Source organism: Dermacentor silvarum, chromosome 11 (assembly GCF_013339745.2).
Source record: "Dermacentor silvarum isolate Dsil-2018 chromosome 11, BIME_Dsil_1.4, whole genome shotgun sequence".
Taxonomy (NCBI): domain Eukaryota; kingdom Metazoa; phylum Arthropoda; class Arachnida; order Ixodida; family Ixodidae; genus Dermacentor; species Dermacentor silvarum.
The window spans coordinates 91,871,147-91,898,836 of record NC_051164.1 but is presented as its reverse complement, the minus strand read 5'-3'; the positions used below and the strand labels follow the sequence as shown (position 1 = coordinate 91,898,836).

General features: G+C 49.6%; 1 protein-coding gene across 2 annotated transcripts in view; it reads right to left on the bottom strand.

The window, feature by feature from the left end:
• The window catches only part of LOC119433494 (uncharacterized), a 236,057-nt gene that overhangs the window by 155,755 nt on the left and 52,612 nt on the right, over positions 1–27,690 (bottom strand). Inside the window, exon 3 of one of the 2 annotated variants that reach the window (XM_049659433.1) lies at positions 2,902–2,950. The exons of the other annotated variant lie outside the window; for it this stretch is intronic. The gene's annotated coding sequence lies outside the window, so the exon portion shown is untranslated. The remainder of the gene's footprint in view (positions 1–2,901; positions 2,951–27,690) is intronic. 2 annotated transcript variants of the gene reach the window in all.

Sequence of the window (27,690 nt, the reverse complement as noted above, 5' to 3'; positions counted from 1 at the left end):
GATGTCATGGGTGATTTGCAACATGGCGTCTTGTGCGGACAAATGGGGACGGAATCCCACCATGCTGTGAGGGTATAAGTCATGGTCTGCCATGTGCTGTGTGAGTCTCGCTGATACCACGTGCTCGAAAAGCTTTCCGAGACACGAGGTTAGCGAGATTGGGCGAAGGTTTTGGAGTGTAAGTGGTTTGTTGGGCTTTGGGATGAAGATTACCTTCGCGTGGCGCCAGGACTGGGGGAGGGTGCCCTCCTTCCAGCACTGATTGAAATACTCCGTGATACGAGCGATCGATCGGTCGTCCAGATTACGGAGCGCTGTGTTGGAGACCTGGTCGGCGCCGGGTGCAGATTTGGTGCGGAGAGTCAGGAGGGCTGCTCTGACCTCCGCCTCTGTTATGTCGGTATCGAGTTCGGGGTTCGCCTGTCCTGTATATGAGGGGAGAGGAGTTGGTATGCCGGGTGAGGTGTATGTGTCGCGGAGTGTATCCAAGAGAGCATCGGGGTTGTCTATGTGTGCGTGTATGAGCCGGGTGACATGGTGCTGGGTGGTGTTTTTTGTTTTCGACGGATCGATGAGGTGTCGGAGGAGCTGCCACGCCCGTTTTGCGGACAGTCTCCCGGCGATGCCGTCGCATACTTGTCCCCAATTGGAGCGGCAGAGCTCCTCCGAATGTAATTGAATTTGAGATTGTAGAGTGGCTAAGCGTTTTCTGAGTGTTCTGTTATGTTTACCGCGTTTCCACCTCTCTAGGAGACTGTGGTAGGCCTCCCAGAGGTGGGCGAGTCGCGAGTCTAGGGTGGGTACGTCTGTGGTGGTTTCAATCTGCTGCGTATGGTGTTGGATGTCAGTCTGAAGAGAGTCTACCCAGTCGTTGATGTCAGTGATGGGGTTGTCAGGACTGGCAGTTCGCGTGGTGCGGAGAGCGTCCCAGTTAATTAGTTTGTGTGTCATGTAGGTGTGCCGGGGTGGCTTGAATGGGACCGTGACTTGTATCATGTAATGATCACTGCCCAGTGTGTGTTGTGTTCTCGTCCAAGTCACATCACGGAGGGAGCAGCTGAGCACCAGATCCGGACTAGTGTCCATGCTGACACTGTTGCCGATTCGCGTAGGAGTCTGAAAATTGTTGTGGACGGAAAGTTGGAGGTTCTGCAGGAGCAGCCAGAGCCTGCGACCTCTGTGTGTGGTTGTTTTGTATCCCCAGTCAGTGTGTTGACTGTTGAAATCCCCACCGATTAGTAGGGGGTGCTTCCCTACCAGGCGGTGCAGCTCTCGGAGAAGGAACTCCAACGTGGCCATCGGTTTGGATGGGGGGTGGTAGATATTGGCAATAAAGATGGATGGGAGTGTATGTGTGTGATGGATAATTTCGGTGATCACGCAGGGCGTCTCTGACGTGATGTAATGCGTCTTATATGTTAGAGTACGGTGCACAAGTGTGGATGCCCTGGGTGTGTTTGTGGTGTCAGAGTGTGTGGAGTTGTAACCGGGGAGTGCGGCCTGAGTGGCAGTATCTTGGAGAAGAAGGACTTGGGGCGTTGGGGAAAGTGTAGGAAGTAGAAGCTGCAAGGGCGCGCGCTTACCCCGGAAGCCGCGGCAGTTCCAGGTTAGGATGTGTAGATAATTACTGTTGCCCCGTCCCGCCATATTGGAGCGTAGGCGGATGGATGAGAGGGGCGAGTCTGGTATCTATTGGGATGTGGGGTTCTATGGCGGTAGGCTGTGCTGTGGGGAGAAGAGGGGTAGAGAGCGGGGGGAGTTGTGTGAGGCGTGCTTCAAGAAGGCCGACCATCTTCTGGAGTATGGATTCCATGCAGCGTTCAATGTGCGTTTCCAATTTCGTAGTGAGCTGATCATCACTGGCAGGTCGCGTATGTTGTCTCAAGGTAGAAAGCAAGCGCGTGGGCGCCAATATACGATGACTCATTCAGTTTCCCGAGGACACGTATCCTAGCTAATGAAGCAGACGACAGCCTGCGCGCATGCAGACGACGGAAGCGAGAAACGATTTTGATGGAATAATCGTGCGCTTTGAGCTAGCTGCTTTATTTTTACTGGGGAGGAAAACTGTTTTGCTTTATCAACCACGCTAGGTTCAATGCCTACATTACAGTTTCTTAGGCGAAACGTCAAATTTGCGTCATGTTACGAAAGCAAAACGGGGCCATCAGCGCCATTTTGTAAGCGTCGCGCCTACGTCACGCCTCGAAGAAAATGGCGGAATGTCCAGAATAGCGGCTCTGATAGCACGACCTCGTATTTTGTCAAATATTTCTTCTCTCTAGCACAAGGCTTTCGTTTCCCTAGCAGCCGCTTTTGTAAATTTGCAAGACAATTTTTCCATCTCATGACGTCAAGCGTCGCAATCGCAAACCAGCCTGGCCGATGAAGTTTCCACGTGTCGGCAAAAAAGGTCCCCTTCCAGAGACGGCAAATGACAAGCTGAAGCGCCTAGCAAACGCAGCGCACATTTCTGGCGAAGCCACATGACACTCAAGATCGATACCAGATTGCCTATATTTAAACCGCTCGAGCTCGCGAGCAAACGATATCGGCGGACACCACCGTGTTTGCACACCTCCTACGACTACAGTTTACGTATAACGACCACTAAAAATTAAATTATGGGGTTTTACGTGCCAAGACCACCATCTGAATATGAGGCACGCCGTATGGTGGGGGACTCCGGATCAATTAGGACCACCTAGGGTTCTTTAACGTGCACCAAAATCTAAGTACACGGGTGTTTTCAGCGTTTCGCCCTCATCGAAATGCGCCCTCGTTCTTAGCCGCCCAACACCACAGCCACTAAGCAACCACGGCGGATTAACGGCCGCTCTTCGTCGCTCCAAAGCGCGACCTAAATGGCTGCGTGCTGGAAAAACGTAAACATAAACTTACGTATACACTCTGCGCCGCTTTGGTCCCAAGACTTCTTTCAAGTTTATACCTGAAACGAAAAAAAAGGGAGTCATATTGATGTGCCGATCCTATCTATCGACAAATACCACACAACGAAGCACGACAAGACACTGGACAGTATACACAGCAGGTACGAACAACACAACGCGACAAAAAAAACGAAGTCCCATTTTGGAACAAACTTTCGTTCCATCTGAACACCGTGACGTTAGTTATACACCGAGTGCAGATCTGCACTCGGTGCAACCCAACCTGTGAACCTTAAAATTCGTAAGGACCCGGTGGATACGTCAGCGGGGCCAGGGGAGAGAAGAGCACAGACCTTTTGTGGGATACACACGCACATTATTAACCGTGGTTTACGTTTAGACGCAGCACGCGACCAAGAGCAAACTGGGATCAGTAGAGACTGACAAGCGAAACAATGACTCTTTCAGCGATTTTAATGCTGCCGACTGGCTTGCTTTAGGAACTTGTCTGAATCAACCTGTTCGAAGCAACCACGTCTCCGATGTGCCTTCACCATCAAGCGTAGAAGGGTACGGTTGTAGACCAACAAACGAAACTTTATTCTGAACAATTTCTTTCGTAAACCTTGACTCAACACTCGTGCGATCGTAGAACGAGCGCAAATTCTTAAACACTGCGAAAAAAAAATAAAAAAAGATCGGGAGAGTTGGAAAGTATGCGAGTGGCGGCCGGGCGGCTTAGACTGTTCTTGTTTCATCTTGTTCATTTACCGAGACAATTATACCTGCTATCCTCCCAAACAAATGATACTACTTGTGCATTCCCTGTCAACCTAGGACAATCCTGGTGACCTGATTCGACTTATATCTCTATTTTTCTATGCACCACTTCCAGCGTTCCCTGGCTATTGTTTCCTTTTATTTTCTCTGACGCCTACGTACTTCCGCGCGTTTTTCCGGAGACGCCGGGTCCTCGCATTATTCTAGTCGAGCAGATTACTCGGCCGCCTCCTGCACTGTTACGAAGCGTCTCCCGTCAGTCAACCTCTGCTGCGAACGCCTCCGAGAAGCCACGGGAAGAACGGGAAGCATAATGAAAAAATGTGAGGCAGGACGAGGAAGACAGCAAGTAGGCAGAAGGAGATTATATGTTCAGGAACGAAAGCGCGATTACGAAATGGAGGAGGAATGACAAGGAGGAATACGAAGATATAGTGGCGCTTTCAATGAAGATGCAAAACAAAAATGAAATAAGCATGACGGGAAGAGCACAAACATAAAAGGAGTGTGTGTGTGTGTGTGTGTGTGTGTGTGTGTGTGTGTGTGTGTGTGTGTGTGTGTGTGTGTGTGTGTGTGTGTGTGTGTGTGTGTGTGTGTGAGAGAGAGAGAGAGAGAGAGAGAGAGTAGAGCAGCAGACAGTCGGCCACCTCCTTAAACGTCTTCTTTACTTTCTCCTCCTCTTACTCCCTTAATGATATGTCCCACCTAACGTTAGCCAAGCTGTCCAACAAAAAACATTCAGACCAACGGATTCGGGTCTGGACCACGCTATCTTTTTTTAAATACATTTTGGCTAACGTTTGCAGGGGACACACGCTATACAGACATGCAGCGACGGAGGAGCAGCATGAGCAGAGACAGACACGGCGTACTGCGTGACATTTTCTCCCCATGTCACTATTTTTTGCAGAAAGCCCCCATCTGTACCTCTACCCGCGTTGTTGTGCCATGCCCCGCTATCGATCGCCGAGACTGCACGCAGTGCCCGCACCCGGAGCGAACAAAAATAGACTGCCGCCGCCGGCGGCGGCTCCAGCGGTGCGTCAAACTGAAGCGCCGCCGGTCGGCCACGTGTACACACCGCGCGCCTTTAGTACGGTGCACCGGCGGGCTAGCGTTTAAATCACCATGCCCTCAGAGATTGGCGCGCGCCGGCTGTTGTTGCTGGAGGCCAGCCGGCGCGCGCACATCCCGGAGGCGATGAATTCACTACGGAGTTGCTTACAAAGATTACTAGAGGTAACTCTGGCGCTAGAGTCTATGGGAGCTGTACAAGCACTGAGGTTGCAGCCAGCATGCGAATGACGTGTAGTACAGTGCGGTCCAATGTTGAAAGGAACACATGATTGCAGAGCGTGTGCGAATCTCCCCATCACCCCCCCCCCCCCTTTTTCTTTTTTTTTCTTTTCTTTTTTTTCTTTTCTTTTTTTTTTTGGGGGGGGGGGGGGGGGGGGGATTGTCGAGTCAGCTGGCTTGTGTGGTTGGTTGCTGGCGCAGCCCGATTCATGTGCACAGCATTACGTGGCACCAGCCGGCGCTTGCGGTTCATATCGATACTTGAGAAAACCCTCGAAAAAAAATGAGACGCAAACACGAAGGAAATGAGAGACACCAGCATTATGGTGTCCCTTCTTTCCTTCGTGTTTGAGTCTCATTCTATCGCTGGTTTTCTCAAGTATCACTTCCTGCAACTAGAGTGGCAGCCCAGTGAGAGCTGCACCGGCGTGTGCCCTTTGGCAGTGTGGGCCGCACTGTACATATGACTCGGCCTAAACTTCATCCCTCTGGCTTCAGATGGCTATGGGGTTCTGCAAGTTTATCATCATCGACAAAATATTGCGTTTAAGTGCAACTACTCGCAGTGAATATGCATGTGCGGAAAGAGTATTATTGCCTTCTACGTTTAGAAAGTTGGGAACGCTTCGAAATTTAGGCCCAACAGAGGTAGATAAAGCTTAGTGAACAAATCTAACCATCATTCACAAGCCGGGTGAACGATCGCAAGCGCCACGGTTGTTCCCTCTATAGTGATTATAGTAGGAAGCTCGATGCTCTGCACTGTGCCCAACCAGGCAACTGCATGAATTTGTTCCCCGCGTATTCTCGGCGTACTTACGACTACACTGATAACAAGAACCGGTACGAATAAGCGAAACGCAAAGTGCAAGGTAATGTACGAATGCACAGCGAGTCTATACAAACCTACGTCAGCTTCGCTCCGTAGAACACTGATGCACAGTCAACTCAAAACAGCCGCAACGTATACGCTCTCTAAAGGCCAGTGTTGCGCCGTTTATAGCTACTGCTGCCTACGGACAAATGCACGCAGCGGTACTAAATGTATTATGTAAAGAAAAGCATCGATGCGCCTAGACGTTACGCGCAGTGGCGACAGAGGCCGTGGGTATAACGGGAAGTGCTTTCAGCGAGGAAGGCCACGGTTCACATAAGCGGTGGCAGCTAACAATACAAACAATCCTACGATAAAACGTTTACTTCTTCTTTTAACAGCGAAGCTGTTTAAGCCGGCCGTAACGTGTGCCGCGAGCCGCAAAACATCGCTGAGCGATGAGTCACCTGGGTTGCCTACCACCTCGCGGAGCGGCGTGTGCTTCGCCTCCTCTCCGTGCCGCGCACATGTTGCCTTGACATAGGACGTTAAGGAGATGAAAAGAGAGCATGCGCGCGGCTCGCGCAATGTTCGGAAGAGGGAAAGAGAAAATGAGAGCGAGAGAGAAAGAAATTGTAGTAGCACCAACGAAGCAACGCACAGACTCGCCACAGAGCTGCTGCCGACGCCGTCCGCGTTTGACCGCGTTCGCGCCCAACGCGCGTGATGTCCGTGACTGCAACAGGCGCCTCTAGCGTCGGCTCGGCAGGTTTCGACCAGCCACGCCCCGGCAAGAGTGGAGGCGCAGCTTGCCTGTGACGTCACAGGGGAGATAAAGCTCGGAGCCGCCTCGACGGTGGTAGAACTCTCGTTGACTCTGTGGCGACTACATGTAGCCTTGACATGGGACGACCAAAGAAGATCCGGACACCCGAAGAAGCCGCTCATCTTGAAGCGCGTCGCGCGGCCAAGCGAGAATCTGCGCGTCGGCGGCGAGCCGATTCGGAATACCGTGCCTAGCAGCACTTAGCATTTCCTAGCAAAACTTAGCCAAGCCTAGCAAAACCTCGAAGAAAAGCTAAGCCGATCACCAGCTCCGCTGTTTACTCCAGCCTTGCACCACTAGTGCAAGCTGACCACGTTTTTTTTTTTTTTTTAATAAATAAAGAAAAGCGTGAATGAAGTACACTGCAGCGGTGGCGCGATCCTTTTACGAGTACGCCATCACATCCGCCCTGGACCGCGCTCTCGCGTGGACATATCACGAACGCTCGAGACAGACATACACAGAGAGAAAGAGCTAAAGAGATAACTCGATATACGATGGCTGCGCAGGGAGCGACATATTTTTCTTGCGCAATATCTCCCAAACTGTACGTGATGCCGGAGCCCCCTCAGCGACAGCTTCGGATGACACATTCGTCCCCCACGTCGCCCCACCGCCCTCAAATTGCATCGCTATTTGTCTCGAAGGTGAGATGGCGGTTCCGGCAGAAGCAGAGGTTCCAAGCGCGCCGGATCTCGCCGAAGACTTACGTAACCCCGCAACCGCCTGTTATATAGTTGGACATCGATTTCACTTAACAATTCTTTCTATAAACGCAGAGTGTTGCGACACACATGCTTGGGGGATTGGACGCGCCTTCTAAACCATCGCTTCTTCACACGCCGTATCGCAACTGATTTGACACCAAAGTTTAGACTTGCCAGAAAGAAGGGAAAAAAAAAAAGTCCGTACTACCGAAAAGCCTGGGCACATGCACGCCTCAAATTGAAAGCTTTTATCTGTAGTATTTTTTTTGCGATTTACATAGTGATCCATTAAATTAGAAGCGCCGTGCCTTAAGAGTAAGCTTTAGCTCAGTTGCTCCTGTCTAAATACATGTAAAAGGAGAATTCGTTTTTCTCGGCAACCACTGCACCAAATTTGACGAGGTTTGTCGCATTTAAAAGAAAACTTAATATCTGGTGACTGTTGGTTTCAAATTTTCTATTTAGGTCGTCAATTTTTATTCAAAATTGGCAAAAAACGCAAATTTTCAGAAAACGAAACTATGAAGTTTACGACTCTAACTCAGCAACGAAAAATGATATCACAATTATGTGAATTGCTTCTAATAGTACATCTAAAGCGGACAAAATTGATATGTTACACATGAATCTAAAAAAAATTGTAATGTGGAAATACAGCTTTTGCAGAATCCTTGCACACAACGTAACAAATTCACGTAAGATTGAAATAGATATATCGAATTGGTCCGCTTTTAATGATCTAATGAATGTCGTTTACAGAACTGCGATATCTGTTCTAGGTGCCAAGCTACCAGTTTGTAAACTTCGTGCTTGTTTTTTTTTTTTCGAACTTTCGAATTTTTCAAAAAAAATTTTAAACAAAATTCAGAGCCTCAATCAAAATTCCGCTTACAACCAGTCGTTAGAATCAAATGCTATACATTTCATTGAAATCTGTCCAGCGGTTATCTCACAAAAACGTTCATGCGTTTTACATGTAATTGAATAGGCCGCGTCGGAGTTGGGCCCAAACTAAAGCTTCCTCTTAAATGAGGAAAAATAAACCGATTTGACTACGTTGAGGGGCGTCTCTTCGACAGCACTCCTCTTGCTGAATATTTTTGCCCCTCTGACTTGTGATCTCAAGCAGTAAGCGACTTTGGCATGGTACAAACACAACACGCTTCTCGCCATAGTTGCCCTTTGCCCGCTATATATGGGCTGCTACTACCGGCGTATATTGCGGTGGCATAGTGAAACTCGTCGTGAAATTGGTCTAATCACATTTATCGCCGAATACGCGTCCCATAAATTTATGTGACCGACTGTATAGCGAACTTTTAACGCCGGGACATAACTCTGTTACCTCCATTAATAGAAGTTCTCCCCAGCGTCTCCTCCTAGAAGAACCCTTGATGCTAATAATGCTGCTTAAACGGACCCAGAAGGTCACACAGCACCATTCTGATCCGCGAACACTCGCGCAGTTTCGATATTTAATTCCCGAATTTTGCGGGGAAATGCGTTCCAGTTACTTTGCGTTCCAGTTACTTTCGTGCTTCAGTGCATAAAACAAGTTTTGTTACGTAAGTAAGCGAAACGCCAATGCATTTCACCGCAAAGTTCGGGAATTAATATCCCCTTCCTCCCGTGCAGGGTAGCCAACCGTAACTACATCTGGTTAACCTCCCTGCCTTTCTATGCACCCTTTCTCTCTCTGGGACTTCATGACTAGCTTGTTCGTTCCATATTGTTGTTAACGTCCCCTATCTGTGACTTCGTGTATCGTTCTTGTTTTGTATTGTCGTTACGGAAACGTCGAGCCCCTCAGATCCCCCTATTCTTCCCGCTCGTTGGCACACTGTTGCCACTACCATGGCCTCCGAGATCACAAGGCCGAAAGTCTCAGAGGCCACGCCACTACTGTTATGTACCAGCCACCTCAGCGCCTTGCCTGACGCTCACGCTCAGCTGGCAACGATAAGGGCACGCTAAGACGCTTTTACAAGCAGCAGCGCCAACAACCGCATCACTTCGCCGTGTAGCTAATTTGAACTCGCAGCGGCGTGTCGCACGATACAGCGTATATATGCCAGCGGCCAAGATTCGGCAGTCGCACTTAGAAAAAGCACGCGCTCCGGATTTAGCCGCTTTCAACCGAACATAATCGCCGCTCCAAATAACTCCGCACATCGCCGTCCCTGAAAGAAAAGCGTGCGAGATATAGATGCGAAAGAAAAAGAATTCGGAGCAAACAAAATTTCGACACACTCGGAAAGCTGCCGGGCCCCGCGCCAAACGCGACTGCGGTGGTTCGTGAGACGGCGCTGCATGGTTCCAAGAAATGTGAGCTGGCCTTGAAGAAGCAGAAGCGAGAAGACGAAACGAAGCGGCGTGAAATTGCACGCGTCGACACCTCGGTCGTCGCCGCCGCCGCGTCTTCATGACCCAATGCCGGCCACCGCTTCGCGCCCATCCATCCATCTCGTTCGGACGCCAACGCCTGTTCAAACACGCGGGAAGCTCTCGGCGGAACCCCCCTTACACTGAACTCGCCCCAGATTCTCGCCAAAACTCAGCACGACCAACGCCACCTGGTGGACTGCGTCCAGAAGTGCCTGGAGAAGTTCATCAGCAGAGCACTGGATTGAAAGCTCCCTAAGCTAGCGTCACCTTTGAACAAAAGTTTTAATTAATTCATTCATTATGATATTGGAAATGGTCGCAACTTCCATCACTTTATCATCATTTTATCGCCATAAAAGTCCAGACACAGGCGACTGTCATTTTTCACCCCCATTAGTTAAAAACATTGCTCGTTTCGAGGCCAAATTTATCTTCCGTTTGTTAATGTTTCTTCTCCAGCCGCTCCTGCACCGCAGCACGGCGTGCACCAGGGATCCCGGCACAGACGCAAGCACGCGCGCCGCCCAAATTGGACCGCACTATCTGATCGCGGCACGATTCAACCGAACCCGGCCGCACCTTTACCGCAGTGAGCGGCTGGCCGGTTAACAGCGCAGTTAAAAGCCCAGCGCACGACAGAACTGTATGTGCAGGCACGACGACAAGAATAGATGGGAGTGTACAGGTATAGACACACACACACACGCAGCCTCCGCGAGAATAACAAACGTGCACGCCGATATCACGGGTTCGAGAAAACGAGCACCGGAACAAAAAGAAAAAAAAAACTGCATCAAACGCAGTGGCGCCCGCCCACGACGGTACCAGACACAGGCATAAGCTCGGCGCCGCGCCCGGGACTTGTCCGCACAAAAGCGCAATGACACGGGATTAGGCTCGCACGACGACCGGTTGCAGTATAGAAACAACGGAGTCAGCAACCGCATCTTTATGGGTGCGATGAAGAAGACGTGCATGGGGTAGACGTGCAGATGATGCATGGGGTATAGATTTGCTCGCGGGAAATATGACGATAGTGCGATATAAGCCTAATGGCACGAGGCTTCAGCGCCTGCGCAACAGTGGAGCGTATAGCGCTCTGCGCATGCGTATGAGTCACGCAGACCACGGCGCCCTAGGTGTCATATCTAGCGGGGAGGCAGTCTGTAAATGAAATTCTGGGGTTTAACGTCACGATACTGGTAGCGGTTTATGAGAGACGTCCTAGAGGAGGGCTCCAGAATAATTGTGACCTTTTTTTTTTTTTTCCCCTCCTAACGTGCACCCCAAAAAAACGGACTACAGAAAGAATCTGTGAGAGAGAGGGAAAGAGAGAGAGGGGGGGTTGCTGAATATGTGAGGTCATCTGATGCTACTCTAAACGCTCGAAATCCGACGGCGGTTCTTGCGTGCAAAACGCCCGCAGTATGCGCACGGACCTGTCTGTACCATGCCACAAAAATTGGAGGAATCAGACCTGAAGGCAAGCCCCACGAAAAGCCGTCAGCGAAGTCATTCCTCGAACGAATGCTGTTTTACCTTATTCTTTGATTCTGTGTTTATGCGGCAAAAGTGCAAAGGAGAAAACTAAGGAACCGGTGGGTTCGTAAAGCGCTGTGCTCTATCGATGGAACTAAAACGGTGGTAATTTCGCGATTGCTTTCGGGCACTTCTATGCGCACTGTTTCGTAAGCTAATGCATGGTTAGCGCAACCAGCCATTACTTGCGATCACTTACAATTAAGTATCATCGTACGGTTCAGAAACAGACGGAGAGCGGCTCATTAATCTCGACAAAAAAAAAATCAGAACTAACCTACAACATCAGGGACAGAATCTCAACGCAAGGTGCTTTCATAGAAATGAACAAGAGACAAATGAAAAAAAAAAAAGGGGGGGGGGGGGGAGAAGAAAGGAGGAACAAGGAAATTGAACGTGAGGTTTGCGAGTGCAAAGGGGGGAGGGGAGTGGCCACTGCGTAATGGTGGTAGCAGCAAGACTGGTCTGTCAATTTCCCTCGCGGTAATGCGGCCAATTTCGCTTCGCCGCTATATATGCGACGGTGATCATCGCGCCCTGCCACTTGGCACGTAACAAGCCACCTACGGAAGCACGGGGACAAAGACCTTCCTCTTGCCGAGACGACACCGAAAGCGACGGGGACGGGAGGACCCAGCAACGCCCACTGAACACCCGGCTACCGTGGCCAGCTGCGGCGCACACGAGAAAAGGCTCAGCAAGCACACGCGCCGCCACTGCCAAAGAGCCGACGACAACACCGAGATGCCCACGATCAAAGTGGCAAGGACCGCTTATCGGGCGCCTGCAGCAGAGCCTGCCGACCGTCTTGCGGTGAGGTGAGCGAGCCCTCCTTGTCTCGCACGGGACTGATGACCTCCACCACGACTCGCATTCCCGAAGTCGAAGCACACAACAAGCATAAACGCCACCGCCAGCATCAACAACAGCAGCAGCAGCAGCAGCAGCAGCAGCCTATTTAATGTCTACTGCAGCACCAGGGCCTCTCCCAGGGGTTTCCAAATTATCCCTGCAGTGCGTCAGCTGACTACATCTTCATTCCTACGCCGTACCTTTAGACAAAGCTAGTGAAGGGAAATTCATTTTCAGATCTGTATTTCATCCGGAAAAATCAACTTGAATTGTGAAAGGCTTCCTGGCAACAGTGTGGAGTGCGCAGGATAACACCACTGGCCTTATGAAATAGTACTAAGCTGGAACAATAAGTAGCTCGCACGGTTGTCACTACAATTAAATATCAGTCCAGGGGCACAGGACGGCCACGTGCGTTACAACTGCGTCCAGTAGGAACGTAGTGCCCTTGCAGCCGAGCTCAGCAAGAAGTGAGAGGGAGGCAACCACTGGCCTTGCAATGACGCCCAGTGAGAACCAAGCACGCCTTAAATGAGAGTCCAATGCAGGACAATATACTGGGCATGAGTCATGGCAGGCAAATGCGTCCAGCGGTAATAAAGAGCATATATACAGGGCGACTTTGGACTCGCGCACAGGACAACCACGAGCCAACCTGTGTGCTCTCATTATCCTAGTCCATGCATCTTCTTCATTCGTTTTGATTTAGGTGAGCACATACAAACTGGCCGATGACTTAAGTTTCTGCGACTACGCCTGTCACTGGCCGGCATTCATAACATCCTTTGGGGCCTTAACGAGGCCGCATCGCGTTTGGGCACCGTCACAAAGTTCGCAGCCACGCAGCGGATGTCGTGAAACTCGCGAACCTTTCAACGTTTGCGCCGTTGACTTACTGTTTAGAAAAAGTGTATTTACACTATGTACAAGAAGTGACGAAAGTAAACGTATGTACAAGACTACGCACACAGATAATACACAAGTACCACACTACTTAAAGAGACACTATTTAAGTACGTATGTCGAGAACATTACATATAACATCAAAAGGACATTGGAAAGGGAGAACCAGGAAGATTACCAGAAATTGGCTTTTATCGCCACTCTGGGAGAAACGCTATAGATGAACTCGCCCGTTCTGTGGCCAATCACAAGCGCATGAACAGTGGCAGATAAATTCACGCTCTTCCAGGAAGAAGAGCTCTCATCCGAGAGGAAGCTGAGCATCTCTCGCCTCAGGCGGCCCGAGCGAATGCTTAAATAAGAGGACAGATCCAAGAGGCCACGCAGCAAACGTCACGAAATATCCAACGCGACTGAGCATCCCAACCGGGCTTGAAAATACAAGAAGGAACGCTAAACAGTGGATCTTCCGAAGGAGAAAATTTTGACACGGTATATACTTGCATGCGAACATCGAACAAGAGAGGTGTTCTCGTTGATGCTTACTCGCCCGCGTCTCGTTAATCCTCCGAATGAGAGATTTTATTTTCCATTCCAGAAATCCAGAAGACTGCAAGCTGTTAACACACAGACGGCCAACGAAATACTGCAGGCCAGCCGCGTGGCTCAGCAGAACGCAACGTGCCGGTTTGCACGTGCGATATGATGATGATGATTTATTGGCATCCCCTTTGAAACGGGGCGGCGACAAATAGTCACCTAGCCTGCTTGATTTAATAAGGTATACTATACATGTTCTTTATTTAGCATTTTTGTATACCTCTCATTATTTTTCTTTTTCAAAAATTTACCTTGTACCGCTGCCTATGATTTTAAGAGATGTCGTATCCATCTTTTCCCTGCTTTTTTTCCCACCAGTACTCTAATCGTCTCTTGCTCATCTCTACGGCTGATCTGTTTATGTTTCCTTCCACTTTAAACCCAAGCGCTTCGGGGAGTTGCACGTTACCTACGGTTCTCGCTGGGTGGATCCCGTGGCATTCTATGAGGATGTGCTGAGAACGAACGAGTGTTCGTTTACAGCGCCCACTAGCTGCCTCTGTGGGAACTGGCCTCGCAACTGCCCAGTACACGGGAGCCGGCACCTCCCGGGTGTTTCAAAGTTTATCATCTCGGGGCTGACGTGTCACGGTCAGCCCGTATCCGTTCGCCTGCTAATCGACCGCCGTGGCACTCGAGAAAGACGAGTAGGACAGATAACGCGATTGCCGCGACTATTTCCGGCGCACGTCCACCGGTAGAAGAAACACTCACCCGCCAGACCAACCTCTCTCTCTCTCACACACACACACACACACACGACAACATGAACAGCGAGGACGCACAAACTGGTCAGATCGATGCGGCGCGCGAAGGATGCCGTGTCAGTATTTAACGCAAGCAGGTTTAACGCAAGCAGTATTTAACGCAAGCAAGAAACGGCTATGACGAGTGACCGAAGTGATGAAGAAACGACATGCCTTCGCGTAGAGTTGTGACGCCGCGGACAAACGTTCAGCATCGTCAACATAGATATCGCACGCAGAGTCGCAAGTGCGAGTCGGTACACACACACACACACACACACACACACACACACACACACACACACACACACACACACACACACACACACACACACACACACACACACACACACACACACACACACACACACACACACACACACACACACACACACACACACACACACACACACACACACACACACACGGGAAGTCTACAAGAGGGCGAACGACGACGCCTCTGCGTGGGCGTGGCGACTTCTGGAAAAGAGGAGCGGTGTCAGCTTTCCATACTCGAAGCTGAGCCCGCATAGTTTTGCCTCCCCCTCCCCCCCACTAGCGGTGTTCCGGTCCGTATGCGCATGCGTATCGACTTTCTCCCTCTCCACTCATGCCAGCCACATCACTGGCCAGATGTCAAGGTCAGCGGACGGCGTTTGATAACGAGGTCAAGGAACTGCACGTGAAAAGTGGTGTTTTTTAAGCAACGTCTGCTGGCTTTGCGATTCGGTCGACAAAAACGCTTTGAGCACTTACCCTGGAGACTAGCAGTCTTCATATCGATAGCACGAATAAGCCGGTCCTGCCCGTTGAGCCTACACCTTCTGTCAAATTAGCATATGTACCGGTATGCGAGGCCTAGCTGGAGACCACCGAGTTCAGCTTCCGCTAAAAACCATCTCTCTCAGCTTTTCATGGAATGTCAATATGTCCATATGTCTACATCAACGTCAACGTACAGTCTTTGTCGAAAGTTACAAGGGCACAGCTTACGTCATCGTGGCTGTTGCTCAAGCCGTGCGATGGGAGGCCCTCTGTCAATGCTACCGCTTCAAACACGCGTCAAGTCAGAAGCTACAGCTCTTGCCAAGTCTTCAGCACTTTAAAACGCATATAAGGTTTCAGGCCAGACAGCGAATTCCGCTAGGCGGACAGGTGTAAGATCAACCTCCGATGGGATATCGTACAAGTCAAAACTGATTCGGCGTTTCTCTTTATCGCAGCTTCAGCAGCGCAGAAAGCCAAATGGACGGTTGTAAACTGTCAAAGCCCTCTCACTTTCACTGAGGAATTGCTGTCGCCTCTGTTGGCCTAAGATACGCCCGCGGGAGCCTGCAGAGTACACGCGTTTCGATAACACCTCAAGGGTCCAGTCCTGGATAACCATGACAGTCTTATACGAGCTGGCGCTCTTTTAGGGCGGAAGAAAAAAAAAAAAGGTGTGACAACGACGACGTTTCAAGTACTTTCTCTACAACTGATACGGGAATACTAGCGCAGGCCAGAGTCGGTGCCTCAGAGAAAGGAAGCGAGAAAGCGTACGAGGAGGGCGCGGCCCTCCTCGAGAGACCGTCAACCCTGCGACTGAGAGAAAGGGGCGTTGGCGCCTCGCGGCAAACACCGCAGAAAGCGTCCTCCAGCAGGAGCACCCCCCACACACACACGCTACGACGTCGAGGACGTTGCCGCAACGTCGTCGTCCCGTCCTATCAGCCGCGGTGGTGCGTACGCTGGCGCCACACGGCGTGTTTGCTTTGCTCGACTCGCGGTGTGGTAGTAACGCAGTTATTCGAGTGAGAAGAGAGACGGTGGGGGCGCGACGGCGAGACGAGACAAACGGAAAGAAACAGTAAAATAGTGCGGCGGCAAACACAGTCAACATTGAGAGTGGTTATAGCGCACAGCATGCAACATGCTCCGAGCGGACCGAAACTCGGGCTCCTTGCGCCGCTTTGCAAGCCGAGACTCGGTCGCGGTCACTGATCCCTCGCGGCATCTATAGGCGTGGAGAGGCTCTCTCGGTGTGTGGGGTGCTGAGGTGCATTTTGCTAAAATGACTATAGTGTCTTGTCGGGACACTGGCCTGATCACCAGACAGTCTATATACTTGGTGTCTCCTTATGCTTGTTACTTGTGTAGGCTGTGCACGCGTGTACTACATGAGTGGGTCAACATTACACACACACACACACACACACACACACACACACACACACACACACACACACACACACACACACACACACACACACACACACACACACACACACACACACACACACACACACACACACACACACACACACACACACACACAATGCAGGTGTGTGTGTGATCTATACACGAGACATAGCATAGACCGAATTACAAAACACGTCCACAACGCGTGCGCACACCTATCCACTGACACTTTATAAGCCGGTTAGAGTGCGCAACTAGTTCGGCTTTCTTACTTAAAGACATACCGTTTATGGTACCAGAGGTCAAAGATTAGAGAATCGTCTTAAAGAGCTCATTAGTGGAGAACTGCAGAAAGGTGGGCGAGTTGCTAAGGATTAGTGGTCTGAAAAAAAAAAAAAGAAAAAAGAAACACTAGGGGAACGACAACACAACACGTCGATCAGTCGCACTATATAATATTGGAACCCAGCGAGCTAGGCCTCGCCCTGTATAAAGGAACCATTGTGGACTAAACGTATTTTCTTCTTTTTCGTTTCTTTGTTCCCTCGCCCGCTAAATTTAACTTGTGTTTAGCGGATGTGTCCACGGAGTCCTGCATGCAAACAGCAAAAAGACTTATCACGTGAAAACAGAGTTACTTTTGTAACTTAGCAACTAATCCTAGCAACGATGTAGGCACGTAAGCCGCGCCGACATTTCTGAGCGATCCGCTTCTCCGCTCGTACGCGACGTAGTCGGGAGTCTATAAACCGAGTTACAGGAACAACTCAGAAGCACTAGTCCTCCTCCTCTCCCCATCGATGTTCCTTTCGGTCGACGCAAGGCCTACCTTGTAGGACGAGGTCTGCTCAGTTACCCACACACACATACACGGAGACGACCAAGCGTCTTCCATCCGGGACTCTTGACGAATCGGATTAAAGAGATCGGCTCACGGCGAGCGGCGCTCAACGAGCGTGCCAGCTAATAGCTATACACACTAATTGCAGGAAGCGAAGTCTCGCTTCACCGCGCGCACACACAAACACACGTACACACTCGGGGAGGCAACTACCTTTTCCGAAGTCTCCGACAATCCGCTTCGGCTTCGCCTGCCTCGTCGATACACGATAGGCGGAAATCCCGGAATCCGGGATCCGCGCCATCGCTAGCGACGCGCCGTTTCACGTGATGAAACACCGGAAGAATCTTATGTCAGCACACCAAGACGCGCACTCTCCGATGGCTGACCTTGAGAGTTCGCAGCTACAGCCAAGACTTCTGCTTAACTAAGTCGATGGGACCTGATATTACTTCGTTACATCGAGAACTTCGTTAAATCAAAAGCACTTAACAGATTCGTAACAATACATTTACTATAGAAAAAGAATGTCATTCATTATTTTCTCCGTATGTATTCATGGAACTTATGCATAGAAATGACAAACCCTAAGCAGTTCAACGGTGTCCGTGACCAGAAATATGGCATATACCTGCATTTTATCCATATTTCCCAAAACCTTAAATTGGGCGAGATGTTGAGTTCGTTTTGCTGCTTCGAGGCTTTCAACGCATTGTGCTCAATGGATATGCATCGGGGAATCGAAATCACCTCGTTATATCGAAACTTTCGTAAAATCGGATTTTACTATAGCGTATACTGTTAGAAGAGAGAGAGAGAGAGAGAGAAATAGAAGAGAGGAAAGGCAGGGAGGTTAACCAGAAGCACGTCCGGTTTGCTACCCTGCACGGGAGAAAGGGGGTATCTATATGGCGTGGCGAGGCTCTCGAACGTGCACTATCTGGGCTGCTATTCCGGCGACGGAAATTGCGCCAAATTCTCGAATTTCAGTCATGTTTGCGTTACTTTTGAGCGAATCGTGGCGAGTGTAGCGCAGCCATGTGAGCCAATAAGAGCCGATAATATTGTCAGGTGACTTTGACAATACGGGGGAATGTGACAAGTGCCCATGGAGAGAATAAGCCCCCTGGATAGGTATAGAGCAATGATGCCTTTCGATATATAGCCTATTGATTCCTAGTCTGCCGCTCACGACCGGCCGACGCTGGTGATAACGTATAGGCGAAGCGTCGCTCAAACCACTAACGCAACACGCGAATGTGATGGAACTGCTATAGAGATGCTGTATTACTGCGACCCTAGCTTCTTGTCATAAGCATGTTCCACGAGATGGCGCTACAGAACACTCCCCGTCACTGCCGTGATTGTGACATGTTACGCTAATCTAGAAGCCTCGGAACGCGTTCTGAGACGAAACATCACAGTAATCATCAGTACCGCTGTTGGACACACCTATTAACGCAGTGACAGTTTTGTTGACCACCCTGCCTTTCTTCTCCTTGCTTGCTTTTTTTTTTTTCTTTTGCACAAATAATGTAGTTTTACATCAGACTCGCCTTCTACCAGGAGACATTAAGTCGACGTAACCAACCTAAAACACTCAAGTTTGCGCGGTACATATAGTGTTACTCACTGCAAACAGTATACCTTGTGTATATGTAGAGCCGCGAGCACGTGGTGGGTCACTGTCGGCCATGTATGCATGCGCTTGTGCGGCACATGTCACTTAGAATCGAAACATTGTGCTGGATACTTGCAACGCGGTTACGATTATTGTCGATTGGGACCCGTTCTGCGGGGCTTTTCTAGGTAAATTGATAGAACTTTCAAACGAGCCGTTTATCGTGATAACGTTTTTTCTTCGCGCCCTGTATTCTTCGCATGGCTATACCATGTCATTTCAGCGCCAACTCGGCGAACAACAAGCTTTGCTAGATTTCAAACGGGGTGTAAAGGGATTAGATAGAACCCGACGCCGGCCATGCTATACGTTTTAACGAGCGGTCGCACCATTTCCTTCGCATAACAATGGTAGCTCTCGCGAAGGTTTCGCAATACGGGCCGTTCTTCTTGGTACAGACATAGCGACCGCGTCATTTCAGAGAACCGGCGACAAGTATCAATTGCAGCACCTACCTTTTTCGTATACGTATACAACGAAACCAATCGTAGAGCTCTGGGAGGGTACTGTAGTGTTATACTTTCTCTGCTGCCACTTCTTTAGTTCTCTTTGGAAACGCGCGCCCAGAGGACATTACACACTTCCAGGAAACGTTCACGGAAGATGCGCAGCAGTCGCTAAATATACATTTTACGCTACATCCAACACTACCAGCTCTCCGCTAGGCATTCTGTTAAAGCACCCGCTCCGCTTGTCTTACTGCTGTGCGTGCAACAAAGCACTGTGGATTTACTTCGCTGATTGCATGCTCATTTATTTCTTCGATTCGTGCTTGTAAGTCCGCTCGTGAACTCGACGCGAGCGGGTCGGGTCGAGTCGCTAGTCGAGCTGGCCCAGCCCGACTCGGCCGCGTTTGTATGCTTCTCGCCAATCGGGTTGGGCGTCTCCACACTCCTCGCAAGTGTGTTAAACAGACTCGACTCGACATTCGCTCGGCCCGACCCGGTCGCGTTTGCATGCTTCTCGCCAATCGGGTTGGGCGTTTCCACACTCCTCACAGGTGTGTTGACAAGACTCCACTCGACTCGACATTCGCTCGGCCAGACCCGGCCGTGTTTGCATGCTTCTCGCCAATCGGGTTGGGCGTTTCCACACTCCTCGCAGGTGTGTTGACCAAACTCGACTCGACACTCGCTCGGCCCGACCCGCTAGCGTCTACATGAACCCAACGACACCGGCTTTCGTCCCGACAAGCCGACTCGATCAACCCGAATTTATCTGGTTCACGTAAACGTGGCTTATGTGTGCGTGAAAGATACAGGAACGGAGTTTGTGAAACACTGTGCAGGTGCTGTAGGCACAACGCCAAGGCCATAAGACACTATCGTCTGACACAGCACGCCAGGTTTTCGTCAGGTTTCTTTCCGTTCACTGAGCTCTTTCCGATCTGTCGGGCAATTAACGCAAGTTGTAGCTCCTCTGAACCTAACGTTAACGAGTTCACGACTGAACCAACACGTCTGCTACTTCAAGCGCATCTTTATTGCATTAGCCTATAGCAGGGTCTCGCGTTCAGCGCGCCTTGCTGCTAATTTCACTGCATCTCGAATCGAAACATACAAGCAAACGAGATAAAAATAACGCTCGCAAAACTTGGAAAGTCGATCTTAAGATGCATCATTGCCCACAGGATAAAAAAAAAGTGCAAATAAGTAATACACAAACTATAGTCAGGGAGGAAGGAACGATCACGGAGGGTCACGTGGGAGTAAGTACAAGAAGCAAGCGTAATCGCTGATAAAGTGTTTCATCTGCGCCGAGGAGCGAGCTAGCAATAAGGCGTTGCTTTCATAATGAGTCCAGTGAGCTATACGTGCGCAAATGCGACCATCCATTTAAAGCTATTATTATATATATATATATATATATATATATATATATATATATATATATATATATATATATATATATACGCCGCTTCCACCGGTCCACATGAATACCGCGTTTTCTCGCTTCCAAATGGACATCTAGTATGCGCACATAATTCCAAATCGATTGCTCCACAGATTGAGTGCCAGAAAATATACAAGTGTAAAAGCGAGGTTATAGTCAAAATGCAGAGAGGCCGGCAGTACAGGACGCTTAATTCTTCATTCGGTTAAGTCAACTGCCTAATTACGAGCCGAGTGTACCATACCAGGTATCGATGTTAAACTTTAGCGAGCAATTCAAAGGAACAAGGACAACAGCACCTTCGCGACGAAATTGGACTAAACTGCAAACATGACACACCTGGAACAGAAACCACGAAATTTGAATAAACTATGCTTAGTCAACACTTAATTATCGCAATGCGTGCGTGGGCTTAACGGTTCGGCAAGTTGTGGTATAGAATGATTATACTCGAGTAAATACGGTACGCTCCGTGTTCCTGCAGCCTTTATACGCTTAAGGAGGAGAGAGCGAAACATATCGCCCCGGCGCAGGTTAGCACAAAAGGTTTCGCGCGAAAGCACGCGTCAACACTCTCCGGCGTATTCGTAACGGGCCTAGTTAGCGCTAATAATCTCTCCCAGACGAACAAGCAGCGCAACGAAGTAAGCAGAAACAGGCAGTGAGCAAAACAACGGCACACGAGCAATTTGCGCCATACCATGTTCTTTCCCGCGCGTTCGTCCAAGGCTTTTTGCGATATTTAATTTCCAGGAGCTCCCTCTCCCTCTCTCCGAGTCCCACAACATCTCTCGTACTACCCGACCCTTCAAAATGCATTCTTTCCTCGCATGCAGCGTCAGCACGTGGTGATGCGGCGCTTACTGCGCAGAATACTGCAGTGCTCGTGTGCCAATCCAATCGGCCACTATACTCTGTTTCAGTAGTTCCGCGCAGCAGATCCAAGGCTACGTGAGCATCGAGCACAGATTCCTGCGAAGCGAGATGTAGTGCCAGTGTTCGGAATCCGTTGCTCGTCTTAATGGCCTTAACAAGTGGTCTAATCCGAACGTGTGTACTTGAAGGCTTATCTGCAAGTTAGAGCTGCGATTTTTTTTTTTTTCGGTGATTTTACTTCGTTTTAGAGCGAAAGCTCTACTACGCCACGTCTGGCAAGGTCATTCGTCGCGTCGCAATGACGGTGAGCCGCCGAGCGCGAGCAACGAGCCGCCGAGGGCATGTGTGGCAGGTATGCGCACTGCGGTTCTGCACGCAAAGCGAGAACACTGCGTCCGCACCTTATAAAATATTAATAAAGGCTAATAATTTCACTTGGACGCGATGAGTCGCCAAAATACGACTAACGTAGGCGTTGCACCACGTCGAGAAAGATTGGTAAGGGAAACAGTCTTCGGAGATGCTCCTGCCGAGTCCGCGCTGCAGCGCTCGCCGCTAGCAAACGACAGTGCGCGGAAGGACACATTTAAGACGTGTTCGCGCTCCTGATTGGTCGAAGAGGCCCGTACCTTCCATAGTGCTGCACGGAACTAGTGAAACGGAGTATATGCGCTGCCCTTTTGTTCTCGCCACGAAAAACGACATCAAAGGCGCATTTCTCGCTGAGAAAGTACGCACGTACTATAATATATATATATATATATATATATATATATATATATATATATATATATATAATACGTGGTGGTATTTGCCTGCTCCGCTGCGTAATACATGCCTCCATAATAGGCGCTCCGCACAGAAAAAGTGCCTACAAAAGAAGCCTTCAGATAGCCTGCCTTCGAAATGGCGTCACATCAGCGAGCACAGCATTCCAGGCGGTACTTCTCTTTTTCTTTATTTATTCCCTTTACTCCTCCCGAATGTGCTGCGCCCGCTCTGGCAAGCAAGAAACGCGAGACCGACGAATCATTGGCTTATTCGTGTTCTTGTTTCCGAACAATGGCGCTTACGCACACTTCGGTGATATAGGGGGATATTTTTGTGAGCCCTGAAAGGGCTCACCAATAGGTTCGATATATAGCTAATTCGATACATAAAATAATAGGCCCTGAGGAAAACAGCGACTTACCGATTGGTGCGTCTGAGGGCCGCTAAGTTACTGCACGGAACTCATAAAAAAAAACTTGAAAAAAAAACACTTTATTTAAGAGCAAAAAAAAAAAAAAATGCCGGGTAACTTTCAACTTCATTGCAAAGTGCAAGTTGATTCTTTTCTTTACACTTGCAGCGGTCATATAGCTTGCGGAAAATGAACTCACGAATAGGCACTCAGCCCACACGACGACGCCACGAAAATCGGAAAGGAACGTTGACGTTCCGGCACGCGGGCTAGCCGAACAGCTCGACGGTGCTTAACTTGACTGCGCATTCTCTTCTCCGCCTCCACGTGCCAGTAGAACTCAAAGTGCACAAAAAGTGCACAAAAAGTGCACTTTGAGCTCTTCGACATATCGAATTTTCTGGCGAACGGCTGTTCTATATGTAAACGTGCACCAGCCCAATACATTTGCTTGGGATTTTCAAGGGGATTTCACAGCTGCTCGATATACACAATAATTCGTTATATCCGGGTCCGACTGTATAAACGCTAAGTTAAACGCGTCCTTCACGCATACGATATTACGCGCATCGCGTGGAACTTCTCGAGCGAGGCACAGTACGCGGCGTTGTTCGCACATTAGCCCAACTGTGCCGCACGCGAGGGCCAACCATTGTCACTGGAACAATACTAGGGTGTCTGATGCGTTACGACCTGCGAACTATTTAAAGGTCCCGATTTACGTTCCACCTATACGGCGCCACGAGTACTGACACTGAGTGCGCATTTACATAACCAACTTATGTGCAGCCTCCAAGATCACCCGCGAACGCGCGCGATCTCGGGGGCCACGGTAGTATGACGTGTTGCCGACAAAAATTATTACTAGAGGAAACGCTAGTGGGTGCTATAACGTCTGTGGCAGCTGCAAGCATACGGCGATTCGGCCAGCAGGAGAGCAACGGGTTGTACGCTCTGCACCGTCATGAAAGGGAAACGCTTTTATCAATGTTCAAACAACGATTCCGCAAACGTTCGCGTCAGAACCTCACGCACTGCCATTTGTTACGTTTTTCTCATGTTGAAGAATCCCGATCGTGGAACTGCTCCTCGTTACAAGCACCCACAAGAAAAATTACCGGCTTTCAACAAAGATCCGGGGTTCCTTTCATATCGGCAGAGATCTTACGTAGATTTTCCGAAATTTCGTCATTAAGGCTTCATTCAAACCACTTTATCTTTGCCTCCCAGATCTCGGAGGATATGCACCGGCTGGACAGACGAGCAAGGTCAGGCGCACGCGTACAGCGGCGCGCACGAGGACGCTCTCGTCCAGCCCAAGTCGCCGGCTTGAAACTCGAAAGACCACTCGCACGTACGTCGCTCTCGCGAGAGAAAGAGGAAGTAACTTTTACATTATCCCACGGACGCATCTGTTTCACACGGGAGAGTTAAACCGTCCCGAGGAGCAAACGCGAAGCCTTGGGCACATTACGCGGCATTTAGAAGAACCTGCAAAGCGTGCCAGCGGGAGAAGAACGATGTACGCTTTTGTAAAAGCATGCAGCAAGGTTGAAGCTACGAGGAGTCCGCACAGTCTTCTCTTTCAAGAAAAATCTTAGTTAACCTGCAGATTACCTTACGTATTTGAAGTCTTATATGCTACTATATCAATTTTTTTCTCAGCACACAAACTACAGACACCATTAAAGCGATGAGTAATTAAAGATGTAAGGCCAGCAGTCCATACAGTATGCGTGTAAGTACAGTTTGTAAAGTATTTTATACCCATGATGAATGACGAATGCAGAATGATGAAACTCCGCATTCAGCTGCACTTAACTAAGAAGGAAATTACTTCTTGTGCGTTCAAATACCGTAAAAGCTCCTTTTGGTTCTACCTGATGTTCAATCTCATAACCAACGAGACGCGAATGCACGAAGGCAAACACGAACTTCCACTTGGCAGTTACCCCGTGTTCGTTCGCGTACGCGGTGAAACCTCCATCCTCCCCTTTGCATAACTAACTATATGCTTGGAAACACTCGCTCGAATATGTGAACATGTGCATATTTTAATAGAAGTTATCAATAGTGCTGGAACAGCGGATGTCGGTGAAGGCTCCATGCAACATCCCTTGTTCGACCACTTTTGACTATTTCAAGTCTCCATCTTCCTGCGATTGTCTGTCTTGTTCAGCTTCATGGAAATTAGCGTGACAATTAGGAGTCGTCTGCTCTCCTTTGTCAGGAGCAGACGACGAGCAGCCGCGGACGTTCGCAGTATTTAATATAAGCAGTTTACCAAAACGGTGTTTCGATACAGGTTTGCGCCCATTAGTGGTTGAAGCAAGGCTCCAGCTCGCACCCCACTGTACGGATTTAGCGATGCAGCGCGACGCAGTGGCAACGAGGAGGGCGCGAGCTGGGAACCACGACGAAGCAAATAGGCAGCTGGCGCCAGGAGACGCTTCCAGCTTTGTTTTCGTCCAGCGAAGGTCTCCCGTCTCGGTTTTATTACTGGCCTTTTCATCCGCTTTCTTATTCGCGCGCGACAGTGCAAAGGTACAAGCCGAGAGTTCCAGTAATGGCGGCGAACGGGAACGAAATTAGCGTAATAAATTCGCGTTACGAGTTGACCAACTCGGCACGCTGTCACGCACACACTGGACGCAGCCAGAAGATGTCACGTGAACGCTGCGTAACTGTATGCGATGCCTTCTCAGACAACGTCACAGCAACCATTTACTCTTTGGGCGAGACAACTGTATGAATATTTATGACCAGGCGTTATGATGTAAGCGTTACGAAGTGCTTTAGGCCAATGTCAAGCTGGCCTTTTTATGTTTATTAAAGGCTGCGCGGAGAAAGGAAGATGAAAGAGACTAGTTAGTTTCACCTGTCATGGTCGGAGCAGGGCCGCTGCGAGCGAGGTGCATAAAACATTTGTCGTGGTCTTACTCACAATTACCTCAACGTACTGCACGCCCAAACAGCTCCTCATTAGCCAAACTATCTCACGAGTGATACCAACGTTGCGACACGCCGTGCACGCCATAATAAGAAACGCCATCTGGAGTAAACACACCCTTTCATCGTAAGGCCACTGTCGCTGGCCAAATTATCGTATTTCAGTGGGTTCCCGGACACTGCGGCATATGCTGGAGAAAAAAACAAACACGTAGACGCCCGCAGAGGCCTGCATTTTGGAAATCACCGGCAAATATATTTGACAAAGTCCGATGCACATCAGCAATGGCAAGGAAATATGTCCGCGCGGAAACGAATCGCCTGTGGTATATATCGCTTCAACCTGCCTTTCTCCACTCATTAGACCCCGTCCTTAAGTCCAGACTTACACATCGGCTTCCCCGTCACCTTGGGACTACACATCTTTGACTTCGTCTGAATGCCGTATTCACCACCTTGGACTGACGACCAAGCCGTATGGCGATATCTGTGGCGCGTTAGAAACTGCGGAACACATTTTGTTGAAAGACCTCGGCTCAATTGACAAGCTCTAGAATGCTTATATGAACACCGATCACTTGTCTCACCTATAAGTACCATGATCATTGTCTCTCTCTCTCTCTCTCTCTCTCTCTCTCTCTCTCTCTCTCCCTACCCTTCGCACTCATCCGCCTAGGGCCTTTCTGGCGCAGATCGCCTTTCCTATGCAGAGTACATGTAGGCGCCTATTTATACGCCGACACAATTCGTTGTATTTCAATAAAGAGCTCGCTCGCTCTCTCTCTATCCACGAAACACGTGCACAGAGAAAAAGCGAGCACACTAAAGTAGTCAAACAAACAAAAGCAAAATTGACCCATGCATCGGAGTGTGGTCAGTACAACTGCAGACGTAAAGAGAGAGAGGGAGAGAGACAGAACACAAAAGCAAGACGAGGAACTTCAAGGTATGAAAGATAGTGCGCCAATACAACGCCGGGGGCGCCACCTATACGCCGGACGAGACAGCGATGCTCAAGGATCGAAACCCAACATAACCTCACCCAGTGTCAAAGCACGCATAGGCGCAGACTTTTTTTTTTTTTTTTGTGTGTGTGTGTGTGCGGGGGGGGGGGGGGGGGGGGGTTCAGGCGCAAATGGTGAAAAACAAATTAAACCACATGCCTGCCCACTATTTCTCGGATACACAACTTTTCTACGAAGCGCGCCATGAGCACAAAAATGAATGAGCAATGACGTGAACGCAGATGACCGGGCCAATGAAAAAAAAATAATAATAAGGCAACGACCAAAAAAGAAAGAAAGAAAGACAGGGAAGCCTAAAAGACGCATCGCGGTGGATATCGAACGGGAGAAAACACGGTACACTGCCACGAACGCGTCTCCAAACCCCATCATCCTGATAGGTTCCACCGCCCGTGTCTTACGCGAGCGAGCATAACGCTCGCGTCGTCGTCATAAAAGAAAGGCAGCGCTCATCGTGGCAAGGGGCTGCGCAGTCAAGGCGCGGGCCTACGACGACGAGCGGAGGACGGCAATAGATGTGTGACGGTGGGCCATCAGGGTTATTACCAGGGGGGAGGGGCTGCCGGCAACAGTGCACGCGCTGCAAGTGCCCACGTGATGCATGCGTGCTCGCACGACTGCGACGTTTTTATCTTCCAGCCGTTCGATATAGACCCGGTATGGCGGGAGCAGCGCTCTATACGCCGCTGTAGAGGTGCCGTAAAACGTTCCGAGTGTAAGCG